At 39.0% G+C, this 26,078-nt stretch overlaps 1 long non-coding RNA gene across 1 annotated transcript; it reads left to right on the top strand.

The window, feature by feature from the left end:
* Nucleotides 1-6,301: 6,301 nt before the first annotated feature.
* On the top strand, nt 6,302-24,528 carry LOC143694543 (uncharacterized). Its single transcript, XR_013183116.1, has 3 exons — nt 6,302-6,706; nt 13,531-13,633; nt 24,407-24,528. It is a non-coding gene; the product is annotated as an uncharacterized LOC143694543 (long non-coding RNA).
* The last annotated feature ends 1,550 nt before the right edge of the window (nt 24,529-26,078 follow it).

Genomic DNA, 26,078 nt, shown 5'->3' on the forward strand with positions numbered 1-26,078 from the left:
CCCAAACATGACATGTGGAGTCAGGTCCATTAAAGCACTCAAAAATCTGAGTTCTGGGATGATTTGGATGCCTAAGCCTAAGCTTTGGTCCTTGGATGCAGAGGTGGCTTCTCACAGAGCTTTAGCAACGTGAATTCAGAGGCAGAGATTTGAAAACTTGGGTATGCCCTGGCTAAAGGGCTCAGGGCTGTGCCTGAGGGATGTGCAGAACTGGGGTAGGACTCTTTCAGTCAGCATTTCTCATCTTTTCTCCCTGCAGACCAATCATTTTTCAGCAGAATGATGATTTCAGCCTTTTGGAGGGTGTGATTTTAATGTGTACATACAGCACCAGGAGCTGGGCAGAGATTGTGGCCCCTTGGTGGCCACATCCCTAAATTCAGTGATATTTCAGCCAGCCATGGCTGACAGGACAAATCTCAGCTTTTCAGCCTAGCTGGAGTTGTCCCACCCTGTTGGGAAGGATGAAAGTTTGACAAGAAAGTCTCACAGATTTGTGTGCTTGGCAGAAAGATTTTTAAATGTAGAGTCTGATGAAGGAATAGAAATTAAAGCAAGTTTTGATACAGAAGAAAAGAATTGCTGAGCCAGTGTTACTGGATAACCAAGGAGGCAAAGGGTGTGTTAGCTAGAAGGGGTTTTATGGCTTAGAGCAAAGGATAAACCCACCCCAAACAAGAAGATGTTTTTACCAAACAGAAAGATAGCACAGGCAAACAAGTCAGCAAATGTTGCAAGTGGAGAAAAGGTCTCAGAATTTTCCACTGCAAGAAAACTGAACACAACTTCCAGCTTAAACTGTAATGTACTGACTTTTAGTGATTGGGGAACAGTAACATGAATATGGTAATTACAGTAGTCATTATAGGCTGTAGATAATAGTTAAGGTATAGGTTGGTTCTACTGTATGAAGATGCTCAGCAAAGAAAAGTATATAATGCATTGTGACCAAAAGAAAACTATATAATGCTTCGTGACCAAAAAAAAAAAATATATAATGCAATGGAACCAAAAGAAAACTATATAATGCATTGGAACCAAAAGAAAACTATAGAATGCATTGGAACCAAAAGAAAAGTATATAATGCATTGTGACCAAAAGAAAAAGTATAGAATGCAATGTAACCAAAAGAAAAGTCTATAATGCAATGTAACCAAAACCAAAGGGTCTCCAGGCCTGCCTGCAGCTGGAGCTGACAGCTGTAGGGACAGGCTCTGTCACCCACCACCCTGGACTGCTGTGACCTCTTGGATGGAATAAACTGCATTTTGGAGAGCAGCCTGGGGTCCTGCATCTCTCATTTAGGCTCTTACACCACCCTGGTTAAAAGGAGTCCTGAGGAGAGACCAGGTGGAGCCAAGCAAGCAGAGTCAAACCCTTCTGATCCTGCAGGGCTAATTATGAAAAATGTCCTGTGGCATTGCTTGCCAAAGAGAGAGAATTTAAGCCTTTCCAGTTCTCCAACTTGCTGCACATCAGGAAATTAAAAGCAAATAAAAAGCAACCATCAAAACTGTGTGTGTCCCAAAGCAGAGAGCCAGAGTCCACCAAAAACAGTGATCCATCAAGGGAGGTGACTGCTGGCCAAAGGCACAGCCAGAGGCTCCCAGGGAGCTCTCAGCCCTCTGCTGTTTCCCAGATTTCCCAGTAACCACAGAGTTCCTGGAGCTTGGGTACAGCACACAGAAATACCCACAACACGTTGTAGAACATCTTGTTTTAGTCCCTGGCTGTAGGTGATGATGAGAGAAGAAGAGCTGAGTCACCAAAGCCTAGAGAGAAGAGCTGGAACAACTGAAAACTTGTGTGATTTGGGGCTGGTTTTCTTTTTTTCTGTAAGAAATAATTCTGGTTTTTCTTTGCTGTCATTCATGCCCTGCATGCACGTGACCACTGGTTTTATGAATGAAAAAAATATCTGAATTCAAAAGATTGCACAAAATTAACAGATGATCAATGTCTGAAAATTTGTGCAGGGTGTGCATTATTCATTAATTGCCTTTTCATTTGATTATTCACCAAGAACTATTAATTATTTCCCTCTTTAAAAAAGCTTCAATGATCTAATCAAGATGAGAGGGGGGTAAATATCATATGTCTTAGGAGAGCAATAGTGTACACTATGAACCAAAGATGAATTGGAAATAGCCAAAATGGAAAACAATTGAACACCTACAGCTACTGTTTGTGAAGTATCTAAAAATATCTGGGCAGTCACAGAAATCAGGACTGGTTCCCAAACATAAAAAGTGTTTACCAGAAAATGGTGCATAATGAGCAATTTAACCAGCTATTCAGCAGTGATCCAAGGAATTCTCTGATTCAGAAAATGGCAATTTCAGCAAAGAGGTATTTGGAAACTGAGCAAGGCTATTTTGACAAGGAATGTCGGGAAAGAAGCAGAATTTAGTATAAACTTATCTAAGAGTTTTAGAAATCTCAGCTGTCCTGAGTCCTGGGTGTCTGAGGGGAGAGATTTGCTTCTGATAGAAGGAAAAGGTGGTTTTGGAGGCATCCAGAAGCTGATTCTATTCCCCATTTTAGTTAAAGAGGAGCAAGTTCTTGACACTGCATATGCGCTCGGCTTCCCTGGCACCAGCAGCTGCTCCTCCCTCCCAGTTCCATCAGGACAAGGATTCTCCCAGAGCCACCAGGAGACCAAGGGGGAGGGCAGGAGGCAGGGACAGGGCTGTTTTCATTCCAGACTGCAGCTTTTTATAAACTTCAAATATTGCAGCTTTTCCTTCAGCTCCTCAGGAGCAATCTTATTCCAAGTGTCTGCACATAGCCATAATTCACATCATTCCATAAAACCTCATTTCCAGAACTATAAACAGGGTTGGCTTTTTTTTTTTTATTTTAAGTTAAAAGAACTAATCCTAATGTGTCTAATGATACGAGATCTAATGAAAAACCATTATTGTTGCCACACAGCATTTTTGCATTTTCTTGCAGAAAATACTTATCAGGCTGATAATAACATTTTATGCTGGGAAATAAAAAAAGGCTTTCCTAAAGTAAAAAAAAAAACAAAACACCCAACTATAATCTTCTATAATTCTGTACAGAAGACTGTACCAAGGAAATTCTCCTTGGCAAACTAATCTATGATTAAAGGTAGTCACTGGTACTTGTGATCATTTCCTAACCTTGAGACTGAACTGTCCTCCAAGCTGAGTTTTTTGGTAACCTAGTAGTTTATGGTTAGGACAAATCTTGATAGCAATCCTGAAACACACACGTGGCTCACTTTCCCCAGCAGATAATAGAATTCAGATACAAGTTTTCTGTCAGGTCTCTAGAAAAATTAAATTCACCATGAAAATGTGCACAAAGGGCTGTGATTGTCATACGCACACAAAATAGCAAAGAGGTTGCTTCATAAAAATTATTTTCTCTCCAAACTGTAGTACATTGAATATTAAGAGATTGGCAAAGGACCATAATATTCTGGCATTTCCAGAATCAAGCTCCTATACTCTTCCAACATTTATAACTTCTTCTAAATTGGCCAGAAATTGCTTTTCATTTCACTGACAAACACTGTAACTCTTCCTTGCAAAATTATCATGACAAGATACCAGCACAGGCACAGGAATCCTCTCTGTTCCTAACCACAGGATTCTCTCTGTTCCTAACCACAGTGACAATGTTTCATGGAAAAATGAAATTATTTCACTTGCCTGTCCATTCCCCTGCCCAAAACCATCCCAAACCAGCACCTCCTTATGGCAGCCAGACCAATAAGAATTTTTTATCACTGATAAAATCCATCTTTCTGCAGGACATGGCTGATGTTAAGACATGAGAGCTCCCCAACAGATTTCCCATGGAATTCTGATCCCTCCTTAGTGAACAGCCAGGGATTGCACATGTGTTTGAGGCTGTGTCTCTGCTCAGATGGATTTCCACAGGACAAAGGGAAAAACCTCCCTTCTGAGAAGCTGATGGAAGGCCTAAAGCAGCTGAGCTGACAAGGTAAAACACCCCAGCAGCAATACTTACAGAAAAACATAATTTAAGATTGCTTTAAAATTTCTGCTTAGTGTCGCTTTATATCGAATTGCTTAAGCACAGATTTTGTCACTATTTCCTCTTTGCACTCAAATTCCTCTTTTCCCTCCCCTATTTTCTCTTCATATCAGCCACATCTCCCAGGCAGGGGCAGGAGCAGCGCGTGGAGCTGCAGGAGTCAGGCCAGGTGAAATGAGGAGACTGCACAGTGCATCCCACTAATTCACATTCCATTTCCCAGAGCACATTAGAGAAGAGCAGAGTCAGAGCAGAGCTCCTGGTGCCCTCCCAGCACCAAGAGGCTCTTCCCTGCAGAGGGGTAATTGCCATCATTCTCTCTCTGCTTACTCTCATATTAAAAGAAATAAACGTGTCAGAGCTACTTGGCTCACTGTGCCAAGGACAAGAGAAAAATCTGAGAGGATATAAAGGTCTTATTAAACATCATGGTCAGCTTTGTGTTTGCCTGCCCAGATGATGGAGGGAAACACCTTTTTTTTTTTTTTTTTTCTGCAGGGTAGGAGATGTGATAAGTTTTCTGTGGGAGCGAATTGAGTCTGATTTTGCAGAAGTAGCCTACAAGCAAAAAAAAAAATAAAAAATAGTGTCTTAATGTTCAGCCAAAAAAACCCAAACAACCCCCACTGAAAAATACACCCCAAAAAAAGCCAAACACCCACTCCCCAAGTGAAAAAAAACAAAACCAAAAAAAAAGAAAAAAATCCAGAAAAAAAAACTATCACACAGAAAGAAACTTTCTTGAAAAGCAGCTTTGCTCAGGAATGATGTTCAGCCTCAGAGGAAAGAGGACAATCTCCTCTTTGGAAGGAAAAAAAAAACTTTGGAAAATCTGTGGGAGAGTGGGAAGCTGATGTTCTCCCCCAGCTGTCTTTCTCTATGTGACACCCTGGCCCTGTGGCTCAGGGAGGGGAGGCTGGGGAATAAATCCCTGTGTGAACCAAGATCCAAGCAGAGACACCAAAAGAGACACTGAGCTCACACCTCAGTGACATGAATGTAATAAAAAACAGGGTGAGTGACTTTTTTTTTTAAAGGAAAATAGTGATAGCTCAAGGGGGGATGATTTTAAACTAAAATGGGAGAAATTTGGATTTGATGTTAGGAAGATCCTCCCTCAGAGGGTTCCAAAGCCCTGGCACAGGTTTTGTCCAGAGAAGCTGTTGCTTGGAAGTGTTCAAGACCAGGCTGGATGGATCTTGCAGGGGGCAGTGGAAGATGTCCCTGCCCATGGCAGGTACATGAACAAAATTGGCTTTATGGTCCCTTCCAACCCAAACTGCTCTGGGATCCCATGATTTTAGGAGACACGTTTCTTTGGAGAATGACTCACTTGACCACTTGCTCTTGGTCTTTTCATTGCCAGCTCACAGGAGTTGAACTCCTAAAAATGTTACATTTCTGCCTAGAAGAATTTATGCACAGTTACAGCATGTGCAGAAAGTGAAGGACAACACGAGCAGGACAGAGCAAACCAAGGCAGCTGGTGGCACCCAAGGCCTCAGGCTGGAATGTGCTGGCAGCCTGGCTGCTGTTGAACCTCCCAGTCTCATTTTGCTTGGTCTGGATCCTGGGATGTTGGAGTTTTGCCTTTGCCAGTTGAGGAGCACCTCAGCCTTGTCTGCATCACAGCTTTTGGCTCGTTCCCAGCTGGTGGCTGCTGTGAATATTCCACACTCCACGGCTGGCAAATGCAAACTGTTTTACATCCACCCTGCTTCCACTGCCTGGTGGTAAATGCAATTTCTGGTCCTTATGGAAGCAGTAACAGCTCTCTACACAGTGAAAAGTGTCATGAATCAAGACCTTGGTAGCTAAAAATCCTCACTTCACCTCTCCTGGAGCACTCTTAGACCAGATATGAGCGACCAATATAAAGAACCAATGCAAAAACCTCTGTGGCAAAAAAAACTCCTCACATAACACCTCTCCTGGAGCACTCTCAGACCAGATATGAGCTACCAATATAAAGAATCAACACAAAAACCTCTGAGGCAAAAGAAACTCCCCACACAGCACCTCTTCTGGAACACACAGCCCCTCTTCTGGAGCACTCTCAGACCAGATATGAGCTACCAATATAAAGAACCAACACAAAAACCCCTGTGGCAAAAGAAGCTCCCCACACAGCACCTCTTTTGGTGGGCCAAATTCCCCATCAACCCTGCCCAGGAGAGCACCATGCCTCAAGCATCAGCCCCTGATTTTTGGCTGCACAGAATTTCCTTCCAAAATCCCGAATCCAACCTCTCCAGAACAGCCCCTGTCAGCGCACAGCTCTGTATCCAATGCCTCCCCAACCCTTTTCATTTCTGTAGAATAATGAACCTACAAAAGATTCCGAGTTTTCCCTCTGGTTTAACGACCCTACCCCTGCCTGTTGCTGGTGTGCTCCATCCCCGCAGTTAGCCAGAGAAATAATGATAATTTACACCCAGCTCGCGCGCTTTTTCCGGCGTTTCTGCGAGCAATCCAGAGGCGACAGGAGCAAATTGATGGAGACAGGACTGGGAGAATCCCACCCTGTCAGAAGATGAATGAGCTGAGCTTGCATGATGTGAACCATGGCTGACAGAAGCGAGGGGGAATCAAAGAGTGAGCAACTTTTGACAACGCACGCTTCACAGCTCTGACCACTGAGGATCTACATGATTATCTCCAGACAAAATAACTGTGAGTAAAAGGCTTACATACACTTAAATTAAACACAGCAGGGTTTTAGTAATCTCTGTTTGCATTTTACTTTCTGTTAAGAAGGAAATTGCTTGGACTGGGAACATTTCATTTAATGGCATTTTTAGTTACCTTTTGTACTTCTAATGCCATAGTCTAAATTCACCCCAAATTACCCAGGAAGGCAAAAGAAACTTTTGTCCTTTATTTTTAATTGCTGTAGCTTCCTTACCAATTTTACTAAATTAAATGTGTTTTAAAACATCACCGTATTTGAAACCTAATTATCCCAATCTCTGAATGAAGAATAGCTAACAATACAAACCCCATTTATGTAATTTATTTTGCAAAAGGAAAATAAATGGAATGCAGTTGCAGTAATGATATACATGTTTGCAATTCCACTCTGCTTTTTTCTCCTCCCCACAACAACTTAGGGAAGCTGCATTTTTTTTTTTTAATTTTTTTTTTTAAAACAGATTCTTTAAAAGCATCTCTGCTGTGGCATTTGTTGTATCTGTACTGCTCTGAGAATGAGGGAAACTCTGCATAATGTCATGTTCTCTCTAAGTACCATGAAGGGCTTTTGTTTTGTGTGTTGGGTTGGCTTTTGTTGTTTTTTTTCTTTCCTGTTCTAGCTGGTCATGAATGAGGATTATGGCCTGTCGCCCACAATAAGTCATGAATGAAGATCATGGCTGGTAATTGTGATGTGCAAAATAAAAAGAGTGGGAGATGCAGGGCTGAGATGCTCTGGGTGTTCAATCATTATTCAAAACACCCCAGCCAAGTGGGGTTTAATCTTCTCAGACCACCTAGTCCTGAGATCTGAAATTTGGGTTTTTGTTGGATAAGCCACCATTTACTCACTGCATTTATCAATTACTTGCTGACTTCCCAGCACTTCCCGCTGCATTAAACTCTGTCCCAGGGAAGAAAATTGCTCCCAGCTGATGATCCCACTGGTTAAAAGCAGGAACACAACCAATCCTCACCCAAAGAAACAAATAAAACATGGAGAAAAACATTATTAGAGGAGTTTTCACTACTAGAGCAAGCAAAGAAATCTACTGGCATTTTACACAGCAAATTTCTTCATCAATCAACAGAACTTTCCTTAAATTTTCTATTAGGATTACAGAAAAAAACCCACTCAGAATTTAATATAAAAAATAAAGGGCTATTTATATTTAAAAAATCATTAAAAAAACAGCATAAATACCAAGAATTCAGTTCATATTTCACCTGCTTTTCTTAGGAAGATGCCTTCAAGCTCAGGAGCCTGCTTGCTGTGAGTAAACACTGGGATCTATGTGGTCAAACAATCCAAAATACTTGCTGAAGATTACTTTTACAAACAAGCCTGGGAAATTTGCTTTGCTGTTTTCTGTTGGGTCATGTTATTTGCTCTCAGCGAGTGCTCAGATGGGCCCTAACTGGTTTATTCAGACAAATATTTGCAAGACCTTTTAAGTTTGGCCTAAATGTTTATTTGTTCAAAAAATTCATATGAGGAAAGGTTTCGTTACTCTTCATTCACTTGCCAGCTTTGTTATTCCTCATTTTTTAAGCAGTCACGTGCCCAGGAAGAGAATGGAGACAATGCCCATGTGATTTTGGTGACAAATTGTGTATTATAAACAAGGACTGGTAAAAATGATCAGTGCTTGAATAAGGCCAGCACTTGTTTGCATAAACCATCCAGTAAATATTTAGAAATAACAAATACTTTCCTAGAAATCAGAATTGCTGTGTGAGCAGATCGCCAGCAAGAAGGAACACAAAACTTGGGTAATATTTTGTTTGCCATGGGGAAAAAAAATTGTACCACTTGTGCCTGGATATTTCAAGCAGAAAAATTAAACTCAAGCATTTCTTTATATCCCTTCCAACACAACTGGTTATTAGCAACTCTTCTAGTTAAGGACACTCCTTGGAATTTTTTAAAAGACATTTCTTAAATCAGATAAACCACACTGCTATTGAGACTTGCTCTTGGAAAGTCTAAAATTCATTTTTTGTTCTGTTTTTGGGGGTTTTTTTTCTTATCTTTTCCAAATGTGTTTCCTTCCTTGTGCGCATGTGCTACTCTGTTGACCCTGGTTCCTGCTACTTGCTCGCATTCCTAATCAATTTTATCCTAGAAAACCTTTAAACATCAATTTTTAAATTTAATTTTATCATTTCTAGGGGAAAGAAATGGCATTAAAATATTAAACATGTGTGGCCAGTGGATAGAAGGAAAATAAACACATCAATTGAGATCTTCCAGCTTTCTTGGTGTCCCTTCATATTCTCAAAAAGGGCAGAAATATCAACATCTACTTCAAGGAACATAATAATGGTGACCAAAGTGCAACTTTATAAATGAGTTTGCCTGTTAGCTGGGGAGCATTTATTTATGCAGTGCTGAGAAGAGCTGAAAATATCCTTTCAGAGACATGAAAGCACATTATTAGGAGCTGTGGCTCACCAGCACACAGGTATCACCCAATTTCATTGCTACCTGGTTAATTAACCTGCCTAAAGTGTGAAAGTTGGCACCTTGTCACTGGAAGCCATGGGAATAACTAATGAGAAGCCATGAAATAATTTATTTCTCAATTAAAAACCCCGAAAGAAGAGGTTTTGCCTCATTATTCCTCTTTCCTGTTATCACCTATGCAAAGCCAAGAAGATTTTGTAAAACTTAAATGTCTTAAAAAAAAAAAATAAAATACTCTGTGTAACATCTTAGGAAACACTTCACAGATCTTTAATAAAATGTGCTGTTATCCAACACCAAAAAGCAAGCCAAGGACTTTTCAGGGGAAACACATTCAGTAGACAGCAGGAATGTGAATATGAGTCTTTTAATTTAATAGGATTTATTTGCTATTCTTTTTTTAAGCATATCTAGAGGTCAAAGAGACAAAAAAGACACACTTGAGTTATCAATTGAGAATAAATTCCAGAATAAATAAGGATCTTGTTTTCTACTAACAAACTGCCTGCAAACAAGTAATATTTTTAATGAGAGTAGTCATTTAGGATTAACAATTTATGAAAAAATGAACCTCAGTTTCAGAAAAAGGTTGTTATGAGAATGGGTTATTAATATTTCCCACTTTGGGGAACTTTCTCCTTAATTTACAGAAAAAGGAGCAGGTTCAGGAAAGATTTAAACACCTAAATATCACTTGAGGGGTTTGATTCTGAAGTTTGGGTTCTCAGAATGACTCCCCAAAAAAACAAACCAAGTACTAAACAACAAAAGAGTCACTGGGCTACTCTGCATAGGGAATAGGAAAGTTGAAATTATATATTATATATATTATATTATATATTATATATTATGTATTATATATATATATATTATCTAATATATATTATCTATTATATATTGTGTATTATATATTGTGTACTATATATTGTGTATCATATATATAATTATATAATATATATTTTTATAATTATATTTATGGAAATAAATATGTGTTACTGGAAATAAATACATATTAATGGAAATATATATATTTATTGAAATAAATATATAGATATATGCATGGAAATAAATATATATATTAATGGGAAATGAGATGCTTGGGGCATTATGGATTCTAAGCAGCAAGTCACACACCTGGGGGATTGGGATCTGAAATTCTCTGTAGATATCCAAGGCACTGACAGCAGGATGGGCGAGGGTGCTCCCCTGAACAGCAGATGGGCATTAATGAGATAAATTGGGAGAGCAGTTCTCAAGATTAAACTTATGACATCAGGAGGAAATGAAAGAAAAAAGTACAAAATCCGAGCTGTTTTTTTTTAAATAAGAGATGTAGAAGGAGTAAGTATCCTGAAGAAGAGGAAAAGATGGTGATTATGGGCATCAGAGAGGAAAATTTAAAGCTTTAGTTTGAAAGTATTGGATATAGGTTTAGGAAACAAAAGTTGTCCCAGCTTGAGATACATTGCGAAAAAACAGAAAATGGTCTTGGGGATTGTCTAGTTTTGTGGGAAAGAAACAAAGGAAAGAAAATATGATGCTTCCATAATGGATTTATATGTCTTGTGGGTATAAATAACCTTAAATTTTTGAGAAGAAACTTGGGAATGGGCTGAGTGCAGCACATTGCTGAGACAAGATCCCTCAGATCCCTCCTTTCCTGCTTTGCACTCTCCATCCCAGGAGCCAGATGCTGGCATGAGGAGCTCCCAGGCCTGGCACTCCACTGGAAACATCCCTGCCTGGCTCCAGCCCTGCCACCTCAGAGTGAAAACTGAAAGCAAAGAGCAGAGGCAGAGCAGTTTCCTGGTAATTGTTCCTTAAAAAAAAAAAAAACCAACAACAAAAAAAAAAACAACCCACAAAAAACCTCTCCTGTGATTGGGGAGCAAGGAAAAATAAATTAAAAAAAAAAAAAAAAAAGGAGAAGAGGAAATGAGGTAAGTGAAAATTTGCTGACCTCTTCAGATTTTAGTCACTGGCTTGGTTGTAGTGTCATCAGTGGTGACAGGTGACACATGACTTCCCCAGAAAACTAAAAAATAAAATTCCTGTTTGCCTTTGTTTCGATTGCTGTCATGATTTATGGCAGGGGTACCACAGATCCCCCCTGTCCCACAGGACTTTGGTTTAAATTTCAAGTCCCATTTGACACTGGGCTGCTTAAACATCTTCATGTAGTCTGAGTTTAGGGAGGGAATAAAATAAAAACTCTGGCAGAACTAGTTAAAAATGCTTTGTCTGGGTTTTTTGTTCCTCTTCATGACAGAACTACTCTATGGGAATAGGTCTGTTTTTCCTTGAAAGCTTCTTATTTCACTGAAAATCAACACATTTGAAAAGTAAAATATTTCCCCTTTTCTTAACTTTCCTGATGGGGAGAAAACTTCCCCAAAGAGCAGAGACGTGACCAAGGAGCACAGGCAGCACCTTCCTCGACCTGCCTGCAGACAGACTCCCAGCCACCTAAAATGAAATATTTTCACTGCTTTTCTCTGTGAAAAGAGGACCTCTCTTCTTTCCAGAAACCAGAAACCAACTGCAAGGTTTTGGCTTTGCAAGGCAAGAAAAGAAGTACAGATCGTGTGTTGGAAGGGAACTTAAAAATCATCCGGCTCCAACTCCACTTCTATGGGAGGAAGGGTTTCTTTACTCATTCCTGCTGCATTAATGATCCAAATAGAGAATGAGACAAAAAAAGGTAGAGAAAAAAACCCAATATATGCCAGCACTTCACCTCTGCTTGTCCACACTAATGCACACACACACATCCATAATGGATGAACTTTGAAGTTTTTGCTCCTGAAAACTAGCTTTAGATGATCTTATTTATTTATTAGTGCTACCGTTCAATTTATATTTTGGCTTGCTATTTATTATGCAAAATAACATGCTCATATTTTATTCAGCAGAGCATTTGATTAGTGTAAAGCTTTATTTGCTGGCCTCCATAACAGCATTTTGTCTGGTCTGCAGGCAATGTAAGATATCCCAGATTATTCAGAATTCTGACTGACTCCAAAAGAGAAAACTCTTAAGAGGCTGAAGCTCTGCCTCAGCACGTAGATGGCAGCAGGGCCTTTGCTTATATCAAGTTACAAGATCATTTTGTCTTTAGTGGAACAACTCACTATTTTTAACAGTAAATAATTTTTTTTTTTCCAGGAGATTGCCAATTGTTGAAGGTATCTCAGGATCCTGTGAAAAAAATACTCTTTTCTTTAGTGTACAGTCTCTGAAGTCTCCTGACCAGCAGCTCCAGATTCAGAGTCTGTGTCTGGTTTTTAGGGTTATCTGCAATCTTTTTATAAGGTCTTTTTAATCTAAATCTATGGCATTTTATTAGTTTTCAGGTATTTCATAGATGTTCTTTTTTATTAGAATAATATAAAATATTTTAAGATTTCTCTGCATTAAAGATAGACAAAAAACTACTGTAAATCAATATTTTTTATGTGCTTGAACCCAAGTAACCAAGGAAGACCAGCTGACTTCAAAAGCTACCTTTAGTTATCTGTATAAAGATAATTCCCATAATTTTCATTTTAAATATATTTCAAAAAAAAAAAATTTTACACTACAGGGTGCAGAAGAGTTGATAACCAATAAAATGGGAAAACAACCTAGGAAGGCCAGTCCAGGAAGCCACAAGTGTACAAACTCTATGTATTTACTTTAAATAACAAATTATGAGTCTGATTCACAAGGACAATCTTGACTCCAGCGCATGTAGGGAGGAAAAATAGTTTGAATAGTTTAAGGAGGAAAGGCCAGGACTATTTCCCCTGATAAAAGACCCTGAATGAGGAAAAATTCTCTTCCACACTTAAACCTAGATCCTCTTTAGGGCAATATTGTGTGTAGCCCCCAGTGGGGTGGGAGAGCTCCCAAAAAGAGGGGAAATTTGCTTTTTTCCTCAAAAAAGATTTTTTCTGGGAAGAAACAGAGCATAGAAGGACCCCATAGGCAACCTGAGAGAAATACACCTCAATGTAAAAATACTTTTTAAAGGAAAGGAAAAAAAGATGAAAAAAAAAAAAACCAACCCACCAACCAACCACCAAATATGAATTAAAAAATCATCTTCTCAGGGCAAGGGAAAGCTGTCTCAGCAGCATCACTTTTAAAATGGATAAAAGCCCTTCTCAGAGCTGAAGATAAATCAGTGGCACCAGCTTTAACAAAGAGAGAAACCTTACTTAGGGCTAAGAGACAGCAGGAGTTGTAGGAGTACCAGCTGGAACAGAGATGCACATCAAAGAAATTAAAGCCCTTTGGCTGAAGAAATTACATGGATACTATAAACTAATAACTTTAAATATTAAAAAACCCTTTTCAGGCTACAGCAAAGACACACGTTCCAAGCAGCCAGCCCAAGGTTAGCAAGCACTGAGTGAGCACAGCCCCTCAGAACCAGAGACCTTCACCTTGATGCCTCCCAGGTAACAAAGTGAATTCTTTAATCCCTACTGGTTAAAGACACAGCTTGCTATGTCGGTTTATTTTTTTTCCCCCCCCCCCCCTCACTCTCCCCATGCTTTTTACTCTCTGTTAAAATACACTTGTTAATCATAGAGCAAAGTTGCACAAAATGTTCTGTCTCAGAACAAGGAGTTACACACAGCCTGTGCTGTAGCAACAGCTTGCTTTTCAGCATGACTCTGCCTTTTCCCTTGCCCTAGACGTCAGGCTTTAGAGAGTTAAATTTAAGGTCTAATTTTCTTTACCAGCAGAATGTATCTCATTTGCTATCAGTGCATGCAGTAGACTTTTTGTCAACATGGTAATTCAAGGAGGAAGTCAGGCTCTCTTTGTTACCAGATTTACAATGGTTTCTTGAAAAGACAGCTTGTGTATACCTCCTGCCTCACTAGAATACTTGCTTGCTTGGTTCCTAACAATGGCTCATTAAATTCAGTCAAACTAGTATGAAACTTACCTTCAAGCAGTTTCACTTGCTGAACCCCATTCTCAAAGGATTTTCTAATCTGCAATTTCTATTTTAGACTTTGAGCAGGAAATTGGAGAGAAAAGAGCACGGAGCACTTTCTGCAGAAACTCCCAAACAAAACAATATTTGATGGTACAGTTTCAGAGGCAGAATAGATTTGTGCCACTCCTGTTTTGAAGGCAATCACACTCACAACATTTATTCCTAAAGCAGGAGCATTCCCTGATCACTTTGGCTGTAATTAATTTCATATTGGAAGAGAAACCAAGGCTTTTAGCAAACTATTTTTTTCCCCTGAAATCTGTTACTTGGCCAGTCTGCACAAGAAGGTCCAAACCATACAGAGCTCGTTACTGGCTGAAGTTTTCATTTACACTTCTCACCATGAACCCCCAAAAGCTGAGATTTAGCTGGACAAGCAGCAGCACAAGGACAGAATTTTCCCCTTCCTGCTACAAATGAGAATAATTCAGATTGGTAAAGCTTCATAGGAATCTCTTGATACACCATTTTCTCACTCCTTTAGTTATGGAGTATCTCCTTCAGCATTGAGGTTGTGTCCAAACCTCATGTTTTTTCATATGAACAGTCAAGGAAAGGAAAGGTCACAAATTAAATCCCCAAAAAAAGATCAGAGAATCATAGACTATGCTGAGGTGGAGGGGATCCACATGGATCATTGAGACCAACTCTTGGCCCTGCACAGGACACCCCAAGAATTCCACCCTGTGCTTGACAGAATTGATGCAACTCTTCTTGAATTCTGACAGATTTGGTGAAGATGCTGGAGTTTGGTGTCTTAAATAATTATATATGGGAAATGTCATGAGTGTGAACATAATGTGTTGGGTTTTGGGTGGGGATGTTCATGATTCCATAACGTTTTATTGCCTGGTGCAGTGATGAAGAATCTGTAGGTGACCAGATTCCAAATAATGTTTTCTTTCCCATTCCCTTTTATTTACTCCAAACCCACCCTGGATTTCACATGCAAAGCTGAGCATGGAAATATCCCTGCTCATAACTCTTCCATATAACCCCACTTTTTCTAAGATCGTTTAAATCAAAATCTATTACATTCTATTAGTTTTCAGTTATTTGACATTCTTTTTTATTACGATGAATATAAAACATTTTAAGATTTATCTGTGTTAAAGGTAGACCAAAAAAAAACATTAAATAAATATTTTTGGTGTGCTCCAACCCAAGTGACCAAGGAAATAGATGAGGTTTTGCCACAACCTCAATGCTGAAGAATGTACTCCATAACAAAAGCACTGAGAAAAAGGTGTATCAAGAAATTCTTGCAAAGCTTCACCAACACAAATTATTCCCACTTGTAGCAGGAATGGGGAAAATTCTGTCCTTGAGCTGCTGATTGTCCAGCTAAATCTCAGCCTGGTGGCCTGTCCTTGTCCTGCCACCAAGAAGGGTCTGCCATGGGTTCCCAGTGCTGGGAGCAGCACATGGCTGCTCTAATAGGGGGTTTATATCCCATGGGCAGCTCAGACCACACGTGCAGCACTGCAAAAGTGCCATCTGGAAGTAATTCCCTGTTATTACTTCTTATCAGGACTGCTGAGGGGTTTTTATTTATCAAGTATAAATGAATCACAGGGCAAACTGATGTCTGCTCATTAAACTATGAAAACTTATTAGGCTATCCTTTTACTGCTCAAAATAGAAGTCTAATAGAGGTAGGCTCGATCATGCTAACCTACAGCATGAATGTGACATGCAAAGGAAGAAATGGAGTGAAATCTGTCTCAGTTATGCCAGGAAATTACATATTCTTCTTAAAGTAAAATAAACACTTGACAAAGCTGTTAATCATCCCTAGTGGAAAGGATTTACAGATTCAATATTAAGATGATGAGCTTCCCACTGGTCTTAGGAGCACTATAGTCAAATGAATCAATTTTCCTCTGAAATCATTTAGATAAAAATTACATTCACATTGAAGAATATGAATGGTTTGAATGCTAAGATGTCACTTTAAAAATGCGTCGTCCCTCCAGTGAGCTCCTATTAGTCCTCAGTTAATATTTAGTATATTCTGAATGACAAATTCAAAGCTGGTATCTTATATATAAATTGTATATCTGTAAAGTACCATATAACCTCACACACTTTTTTTCTCTTACAGAAACAGTGTTGCATAAACATACATAGTCTGCAGAGCCTGAATTTAAAAAAATATACATTCAAGATTGATTTTTAAATATCACTCGTACCCAGACATTTCACATCAAACCACACTGAAGATCCGCTTCAGAAAAATAAATTTGCACATTAAATAGCAGAAGAATAAAGGATACATATTTATCTTGATTAAGATGATTTCATAAAAGCACTCAACAATTAAGGGGTTTGGGGTTTTTTTCAGTAATGTGAAACAATGCTTTGTTGAGAACATATTTGAAAATTCACCTGCATTTAAGAGTATCTGGGGACTCCACTCAAAAAAAAAGAAAAGCAAACAGTTTTTAGAAGTTACCCATTCAAAGAGAGAGGGAGAGAGAGGGGAAAAGAAAGAACGAGGCAGGGAGATTATAGAATTTAATGATTAAGAATGTGTGCAGTGCAGTATAAGTACATTTGTTTCCTTGGAAACAAACTAGTACTGTTGCACTGAAGAAATTTGTAAGCATTAAAAAATTCTGTAATCAGGCCCCAGGAGAACATATTAAATTTTTTAAAAGGGATAAATATTTGACATTCCTGGCCGTTTCCTGACTGTACTTGTTGATGAGGCCTGCTGTCAATGGGTGGTGTTCCTGATGTTGGGAAAATGGATCCGATCCGTGAACCTGCACAGCCAAATCCACTCTTTTAACTGCTTAATCCATCCAGCAGGATCAACAGCTCTGGAATCCACAGGCAGATTTGGATCTTTTAAATAGGGGGTAGATGGTAAATGCAGTTAAGTGCAAATAAAGGTAGACTACCAAACCTGCAATAAATGTTCAAGGGGGAAATTATTTAAGAAGAGGGTCTAAAACCTTTGCCTAAGTCACCCTTGCTTGCAGAAAGCAGCAGGATGGCTCCCAGGGAGAAGGCAGGACAATAATGACCCCATTTATGCCAGATAACAAATTGTACCTATTGGACTTCTGGACTTTGATTGATTCAAATAAAACAACAGGCTTAAAACTCTTGAACCTTCCCTTGTTCGACAACCAGACTCAACACAGTTTTTTCCAGTTGCGCAGGAAGGCTGATTTTACTTCAGTTTTGCTAACAAGAAACAGAACCAGAGGAGCAAGGAAATCAAAAGAAATTCAATTTACAAGGTGGAGAAAAAAAATACCCAGAACACCACAAGAAACAGCACCTAAAGAGGTTCCAAAAGAGCTGGAGAGGGACTTTGGGCAAGGGCACAAGGGCATGGAGTGAAAGGACAAGAGGGAATGGCTTCACATGGATGGAGGGCAGGGATGGATGAGATATTGGGAAGGAATTGTTCCCTGTGAGGGTGGGCAGCCCCTGGCACAGGGTGCCCAGAGAAGCTGTGGCTGCCCCTGGATCCCTGGAAGTGCCCAAGGCCAGGTTGGATGGGGCTTGGAGCCCTGGGATAGTGGAAGTTGTCCCTGCCCATGGCAGGGTTGGGACTCGATGGACTTTGAGGTCCCTTCCATCCCAAACCATTCCACAATTCCATGTTTTTATGAGCTATTACCTTGATGCAACGTCCATTTGCAAATGGAAATGACATTAAGTCAGAAGAACACATCTGTTCTGGTTGGATGACTTTAAATATCTATTTTTCTGCTCACTTGCTGTATGGTGACCTCACCCAGGTTGTAGCTCTGTGGCACTGATGTCACTCACCCTTGAATTCCATAGAGATTTATCTGTCACAGGTTTCAAAACAAATATTCTCTCTCATAATGTACAGAGGGAAAGGTGAGACTGTTTGGTCATTATAAAGTAATCTTACTTCACATCAACAAAAAAAAAAAAAAAAAGAATACATGCAAATCAGGACTACAATTATTAATGCAATGAGCTCATTTCAATTTATCCCTGTTATACATGAAATGTAAGTTGTGGTACATGAGGTTTTATCCTGATGAGAAAATAATAATTGCCAAAATGATCCCCCAGGTTTCCTGAATTACAAATCAAGATGTGGGAAGTTACAGGGGAAAAAATAGAGGTAAAAAATAATTCTAGGTACAGGTTTTTCATGTAAGTATAACTCTTGAAATTAGTTTCCAGGAGCAATCTCAAATGTGGAAGTGGAAGCTCACACTTGTACAAAGAATTAGAGGAATATAAAAATAAAGGTCCCTTTATCCTTTACTTCATCAAAAAAAAATCTGAGCTACTTCTTTAACCTCATCACTTAAAGTCAAGGGATTAAGACTCCATCTTTTACAAAATTAGAAAAGAGATTCTTTCTGCCTGCCTGGATACTGAACCCAGGGCAGCGAATTTGGTGACGTTTGAAATTGGTCTGAAGAAAAAGATGCAGAGCTCCAAAGAAAGAAATGTCTTCCATTGAAGGAAATGCAGAATTCCAAATGGGAAGAGCTGGATGCTGTGGGGAGGCAGTGCCAGTGCTGGAATTTGCAAACTTTCAGACTGCAGGCTATGGGAGATACTGGGATCCTCTTTGATTCTAGTGATATTTTCATTATTTCACTATATTGCATTGATTTATTTCTTTTGACTCACTGGTTCTCTGCTGCTCTTCAATATTTCAGAGTGTTTCTAAAGAGCCCAAGCAGAAACCAAAGTGCTCTGACACTTTAATATTTTACTTTATACCTATATAATATTCTATACTAAAATACTTCTACCAATACAATTTTAAATTGCTAAACCCGTCTCTTTATCAAAACCAGATGAGGAATATTTGTGTCTCATTTATCAAAAAATATCAAGTTGCAAGGGAAAATTAATTTGAGGGATACTTTCCTTCCCAAATACATCCTTGAAGTCAATAAGTGCTACAGAAGACCAAGACAAACTTCACCTACTTATGTCTGGGTTTGTCCTGGTTCAGTTTGTCAGGGAATCACAGGGTAATTTATCTTGGGTGGCACATCCAGACCCAGCACCCACTCACAAAAAGACCAATCTCTGAGCCCAGGGCCTCCTTGGAACACCTCCAAGGATTATCTTTCCTCAGATTCCCACTGGATGCCTCTTCCAACGCTTGACCAGCCTCAAAGAGAGAAATTTCAAGCCTGATAAAAAACAACGGTCTTTTTTTTTATTTGTTTGCTTGCTTTTAGGTCCTCAGGCTGATACTTTGATGGGATGGAGACTCAAGTTCAAATGGACATTCTGCCCTTTCCTGTAGCTAATATTGGAAAACAAAGCCCTTTTCTCAGCTATCTCAGCTCCTAACTCCACCCTGACCTCAGTGTAGACACTAATCAGCTCAGAGAATCTCTCTTCTTTTATTTATACAGAATTTGAGAGGAAAAAAATCTCATCCAGAAACAAATTGTGTTTCCCAAATTACACTCCTGGCCTTCAGACTTGGCATGGGACTAACTCTTCCATTTTTGGGGGATCTTAATCAGTTCTTCCTCTACTTCTGTCTGCTGAAACAAGACTTTTAGGAAAGGTAAATTCCCATTCCTCTTGAGAAGGGAGACTATAAACTCCTGCCATCTTCTCCAGGAGAGGTTCATAATTTCCCATCAGGTAATAAAACATCCCACAAGACATAGCATAGTGTGTGTCATGCAGAAATTAGGGACTTACATACCTTTCCCATACCCAAAATTCCCCTTGATATCAATATTTCTTGTTATTAGATAAAGTCACATCACCAATTTTAACCTTCTGATGGTGTTTTTGTTTTACCAGTTTTATGCAGATTGGCATTTTTCCTTTCAAACTTTCTTCCTACCCATCCTACGCACCAATTTTCCCAAAATTCCTTTTTCTCAGGGTAAATTTGAGACTGGAACCTCTGACTCCTGTGCACTGTGATTATCTATGGGAAAAGTAAAACTGAGCCAGCTCTAGGGAGAGCTTTTCCTTTGGATCTCTGCAGGGACCCAAGGGTATTGCTCCTTTGATATTATTTTTTTTAGGAATCCTCAGGACTGTCTGTGTGCAGTGGAAAGTTTATTGTGATATGACCATGTGGTAACAATATATCAAAGTCCAGCATTAAAATATTTCTAAAACATGAAAAATGGGCTGTTCATAATGTTAAAGAAGGACAAGCAAATTTGCTGACAATGTGGGTAATTTCCTGAAATCAGAGCTCATCTTGTAGCAAACCCATGTTCTGTGGACAACAGAAACAAGCAGGGCATAAATCACTCACTCACACACACAATCTTTCCTGTCCTGCTAATCTCATGGGTTGGGGATCACAGCAAAGCAAACTGTGCCTCTTTCCATACCCATGGAGAACAATGGAAAGGCTCCTGTTGACATGGACATCAAGGGATGACTACTTCATCTGGCTGTAACACCACCAAGGTCTTAAAGCAAGACCTGCAGAGAGATTTTTACCCAAAAAACCCCCATACTGGAAATAGGTATGAAAGGGTACTTTTCATCTATACAATGAATATTCACATATAAGAAAGCTACAAAGCATAAAAAATGGATTTATCCATTTTTCACACCTGGCAAGTGGGTTGTGGAAAGTTCCTCCTAATTTAATCAATAGTCTTAAATGTATGATCAAATATTCTGATTTTTTAGACTTCTGTATATTAGTTTAACTATTGGAGCATAAACACTCCCAATAATTTTGAGAACACACATATTAAAACAATGACCACATTTGCATTTTAAAGTGTTAATATTTTATAAATCATTGTGAGGATATTGTATTTTGAAGGGCATTAAAACTCATTGTAATCCTTGGGTTTTTGCAATTTCACGTTTCTAAAGCAGCAACTTTTTCTTATGCTTTATAAGAACTTAAAGCAGCATCATTTAAATGTAGTATCATTTTCTAGTTTGGGACATATCCTACTCTGAAATCTTGTAGAATTTAAACACTTCTTTTCAGCAAGACAAGAAAATTTTGGGGGCCTGGGGGGCACGTCCACCTCTCACAACCTGATACTGCATTACCAAAAGAGAAAAATCCCTTTAGCACAGGGAAAGTAAGGCTGGGTAGCAAATAAATGAGGTACGGACATGAGATAATGGAAAGCACAGTAATCAGAAGACATGTTTTATTATTACAGGTGGAGATAATGTTGGGAAAAAAAATGTGTGGGAGAATGCCTTGGGCTTGTTTTAAGACCAACATAAAAATGCAGTACCTATATGTTTGCTTTAGCATCTTTTTTTAAAGCAAGGTTTATTTTTGCCCCGTATTTATTTACTCTTCAGATGTAAAAACAGGCTTATTGACATATTTAAACGTGCCAAATACTTGGGATTTAACATGACCGTGTCTGAATGCGGGGTCATTGTTTTGCTTACAGCAAAAATTTCCTACAGTCACATAAAAACTTCCCCTTCCATAACCTTCAGTGGGGTCAATAAGAAATTCTTCTACTGACCTACAGCAGGTTTCTAGATTTTTATTATCTTTTAGAAAATAGGTTAAAAAGTTCAGGTAAGAACTTTGGTCCACTCTAAAGTATTTCTTCATATGACCATAATTATTGTCCTGACCAATCAAATAGCCTTTTTTTAGGTTCTACGTCTCAAACTGCAAGAGAAAATTGTATTTATAATCCTCTACCATTAACCTTCATTTCAGAAAGAAGTAAGCCTGGAAAAGATGTTCAAATGCTTCATAAAATTTGTTTTGAGGATTTAATGATCGTTTACCTGCTGTTAGCCAATATTAATAAAGATCTAAAGTACATGCAACACAAATAAGAGTAATTATACAAATTAGGTAGCTTTTCTCTTGAATTTTTAAACTCAAACTTGGAATAAGAGTAATGCCCCACAAATAGCACAATTTTAATCAACAAAAGTCTTGCTAATGTCCATGACAGAAACAGGAGGATTAAATGTTGGCTAAATTTTCACCTATATTCCACAAGAAATTGTCCATTTTATGAGAGCAAAGTTAGAGAGCCCATTATAGCCATGCGAAAAATGTTTTTAAAAAGTTGAGAGAGAAGGCAAAATGGAATGTGAATATTAACTACACGCCCCAATTTCTCCACCCACCCTCCAGTCATTTATAGGCAGTTCATAGAAGGTCTACTGGATTTGCTATCACACAGTGACAGAACAAAATATTTCAGTACTTTGCAAACTTGAAATTTTGTAAGTGAAAACTGTAAGGTCTTTGAAATGTTGCTATCCAATACAAGTTCTACAAAATTATCCTTCCAATTAGCATATGCTCTTAAAATAGTCTCTGAGAACATCTTCCAGCACATTTCTTTTTAAATATTATTATTTTTAATAATCACAGTATCATATGATACTTCTTTTTTAATAACATTTTAAAAGTGAATGCAAGGAGTATAAATGATGTTAGAACATTTATTTATTTGGTTATTCAAATGAATACCTGTGTTGCCTTTTTGTTTGTTTTTGGCAAAGTTGCCTGAAAACACTGGAGCCAGATCTAGTTCAGGTAATCAGAAGTGCTTTTGTTCATTTCAAGTAAGAATTATACCATATGCCATGCTTGAAATTAGAAATTAATCATCACCCACCACGCAGACAGTTTTGATAAAATTCCCTTTTCCAACTAAAACAGTCATACAACGCTTGTAGCTTCATTGAAACTCTGTGTTCCTTCAGTACAAGAAAGAAAAAAGAACAGAATAAAAGCTGATTCCATTAAAGAAGGATTGCAGCAACAATTTTCCATGCTTGTACCAAGATAGAACTGGACAAATGTTGGGAAAAATGACTTATGAACCTTGCACACATCCCTACCTTGAGTTGCACCACAGTTTTGGTCACAATTCTTTACCAACACTTAATTTTTCTAAGCATCTTTATGCACAAGGAACGGGTTGAGATTTAATGAGTTAATCACCCACTGGGACCTTTCCCTAGATAGGTTATTCTACACAAGCTCATCCAACCAGGCCAGAAACAAAAACTGTATTTGTGCACTCTAAATAATCACCTAACTTTTGAGGACTGAAAAAAACACCTTTTGTTGCAAGGCAAAGTTCCTCCAGCCTCACTGGCAGCACGACATCATGCAGGTGACAAAATAAATGCATCAGCCAAAAGAAAGGAACACTGGGAAGAGAGATGGGTCACCAGTTATAGCCAGACTTGAGAGGAAGTAAAACAACCAAGAAGGAGCTGAAAATGTTGTCTGATCTCTTTCAAAGGGAAAATTGAAATGAGATGGAGATAGCAATCAACGCTGAGCTGTTTCTGCCAGCAAGGAAATGCAGACCCTCCTTTGTATCTGACTTCACAACCCCCTCCAGCATCCCCCTCTTTGGAAAACTTTTCCAATATTTAATACCTGTGTAGGAGTTCTACATCACAGAGAGTAGGACAAATTTACCATGAGCATTATCGGGTCACTCTTTTGGGCAGCAACAACTCTCAGACACAAACTCCAATGCTGAACCAATGTTTTCATTGTAAAATGCATTCCTGAGTTTAGAAGGAAAACCCAACATATATAATTCAGGGGTAATCTCCACCAAAATATATTTTGCTCAAGCAGAGTTTGCCTGATTAAGATTAAAGTAATGTGTATGTAAACACAAATTTTCTAAAAATCAACATCTCACCCTTTACAGAAACATCTGTGTTCACACATAAGCAGGAGGAAAGACAGGCAGGTAGCCGAAAGTGGAAGGGGTTAAATAACTAAGGAAATGCAGTGCATGAAGCTGAATTTGGAGGAATATATTTGTTTTAAACATTGGTTGAGTAGGGCAGGGGCAGAGCCATTGATATGCTGATCACTGTAACAACACAGAGCAGAGACAATATAAAACTTTGCTCCTACATCTGATTCAAGGTATTGTTGAATAGCAGTTGTTGGAATTTATACGAATAACTGTTCCTATAGTCTATGTTTATGATATTTTATTAATCTTTCTACTATTACTATTATTATTAATAATACAGGAGTGCTGTTTTTGAAAGCCGCATTGTGTTCTTGCAGAAATCTGTGCTTTGAAGAATTTCCTTTCAAAATTGTAAAATATTTATGCGATAAATCATCAGATGATTTAAAATTAAATCATTCTGGTTGTATTTATGTTCATGAACCAAATGTGACTTTTCTCGCTTTACATAGGTCTGTGCTGTTTTCAACCTCAACCTTTGCAAGTGACATTTTCATTTAGAATCTTATCATTTCATAATTATTACCTTTCAGAACTCCTGGGGAGAGAACAAAAGCTTCCTCTTTGTATTTCCATTGTTATGTTCCTTGAAGAACAAATTAAATTTCAATCCCAGGCAAAACAAACTTTTAAAGTACAAAATAAATTGGAAATTACGTGAAAAAAATAACAAGCTCTGCAAGCTTCAAGCGGCCTCTGGTGAGCACAGGTATATTCTGGATAATTTATTACTGTGTTTTCTTTGTTTAACCAGTAGATCAAGCTCAGCCTAAGGAAACATGGCAAACATCTCACTGAAGGTGATCTGAGCTGCTCTAAACTGACACAGGGACTCTTGTGATCTTAATAAATGAGCAGGGATTGTTCATACCCCCAGAGTGACTATTCACCATCTTTCAGGTTATTGTTACCTTTTAATTGTCCTCTGAGCTGTCCAAAGAAGAGAGATCTGAACACTTCTCAGCTCCCTTGCAAAATGTGGAGCCACACTCTATAAAATACCACATTTACACAGTTGTGACTAATAGTAATCCTTATTATCATCAGATTCTATCAATGTCACTCCAGCGGGCAGATTATTCTCTCTTTTTTAGGTAAGTGGCTAAAATCTACGAATGGCTCAGATTCATAGAAAAGGCACAACAGTAAAAGGGAGCAAAACAAAATATTTTTGCAAGCCTGGAAGACGCTTCAGCTTTTTCAGGGATATTTCAGATTTACTCACGGAAACAAACTTTGCATTATCCAAAAAAAAAAAAAAAAAAAAAAAATCAGGCTGGAAGTAGGAGGAGGAGGGGGGAGAAATCAAGGGACCTGGAGAGTGTTCAAGTCCCAGCAAGGGACAGGAATGTAAGTGGCTCCTGGCAGCCCCGTCCGGATGAAGAGCCGGGGTGGCGGCACTCGAAGCCTGGCAGAGCGCGCGGCGCTGATGGCAACGAGGGGGAGAGAGGGGCACTCTCCTCCTAAAACAGTGACACCTGGGTGATCCACCCTCCTTCCCCAGCCTGGCAATCGCGGCTTCCCCAGCTCGCAGAGGGGTTTTATGGGACCCTGGAGCAGTGAGGAGTCTGGGGATGGCGCGGCCACACTGGAGCCCTGTGCCCCAAATTGACCTGGCGCCTGCTTTGATTAAAAGTTGTGAGCCCATGGTGTTTTAATGTCCAAATCCACCAAAATTCACCCTTTCCAAGCTAAAAGTAGCTGCTCAGTCCAAAACTATGAGCAAAACAGAATAAAATAATATTTTGTTTGGACTCAAAAAAGTAATTTATTGAAAACAAACGTTACAAATCTATTTTATCTTCCCCCTGGAGCCCTGCAAAGAGAAGCAATATTCAGCTGATGTAGTTTGTGTATGACCACAGTTTGTACATTAATCTCGGTGATTTAAGCTGCAGTTGTGCCTAAATGTCCTTGGACAGGCACAAAGTGCCACCATGGCAGGGAGGGGACACTGAGACACCAAACTCTCATCAGCTTGGAAAGGGTTGGGGCTCAGCTCCTTCATTATCAAGGTCTCCAACCAACCCTGAGCACCTCCAGCTGCCTGGTTTTACTTTTTCCAATCCATGCCCTTCCCAAATCACCACTGCAGCATCCCCTAACACCTCTGCTACTGAAACTATCTTGCAGTTTTTCCAGGTGTTTTGAATTCCCTAGTGTATCATCCCTCAATTTTTTGCCTGATGTAGATATCAGCCACAA

Source organism: Agelaius phoeniceus, chromosome 7 (genome assembly GCF_051311805.1).
Source record: "Agelaius phoeniceus isolate bAgePho1 chromosome 7, bAgePho1.hap1, whole genome shotgun sequence".
NCBI classification, from domain to species: Eukaryota; Metazoa; Chordata; class Aves; order Passeriformes; family Icteridae; genus Agelaius; species Agelaius phoeniceus.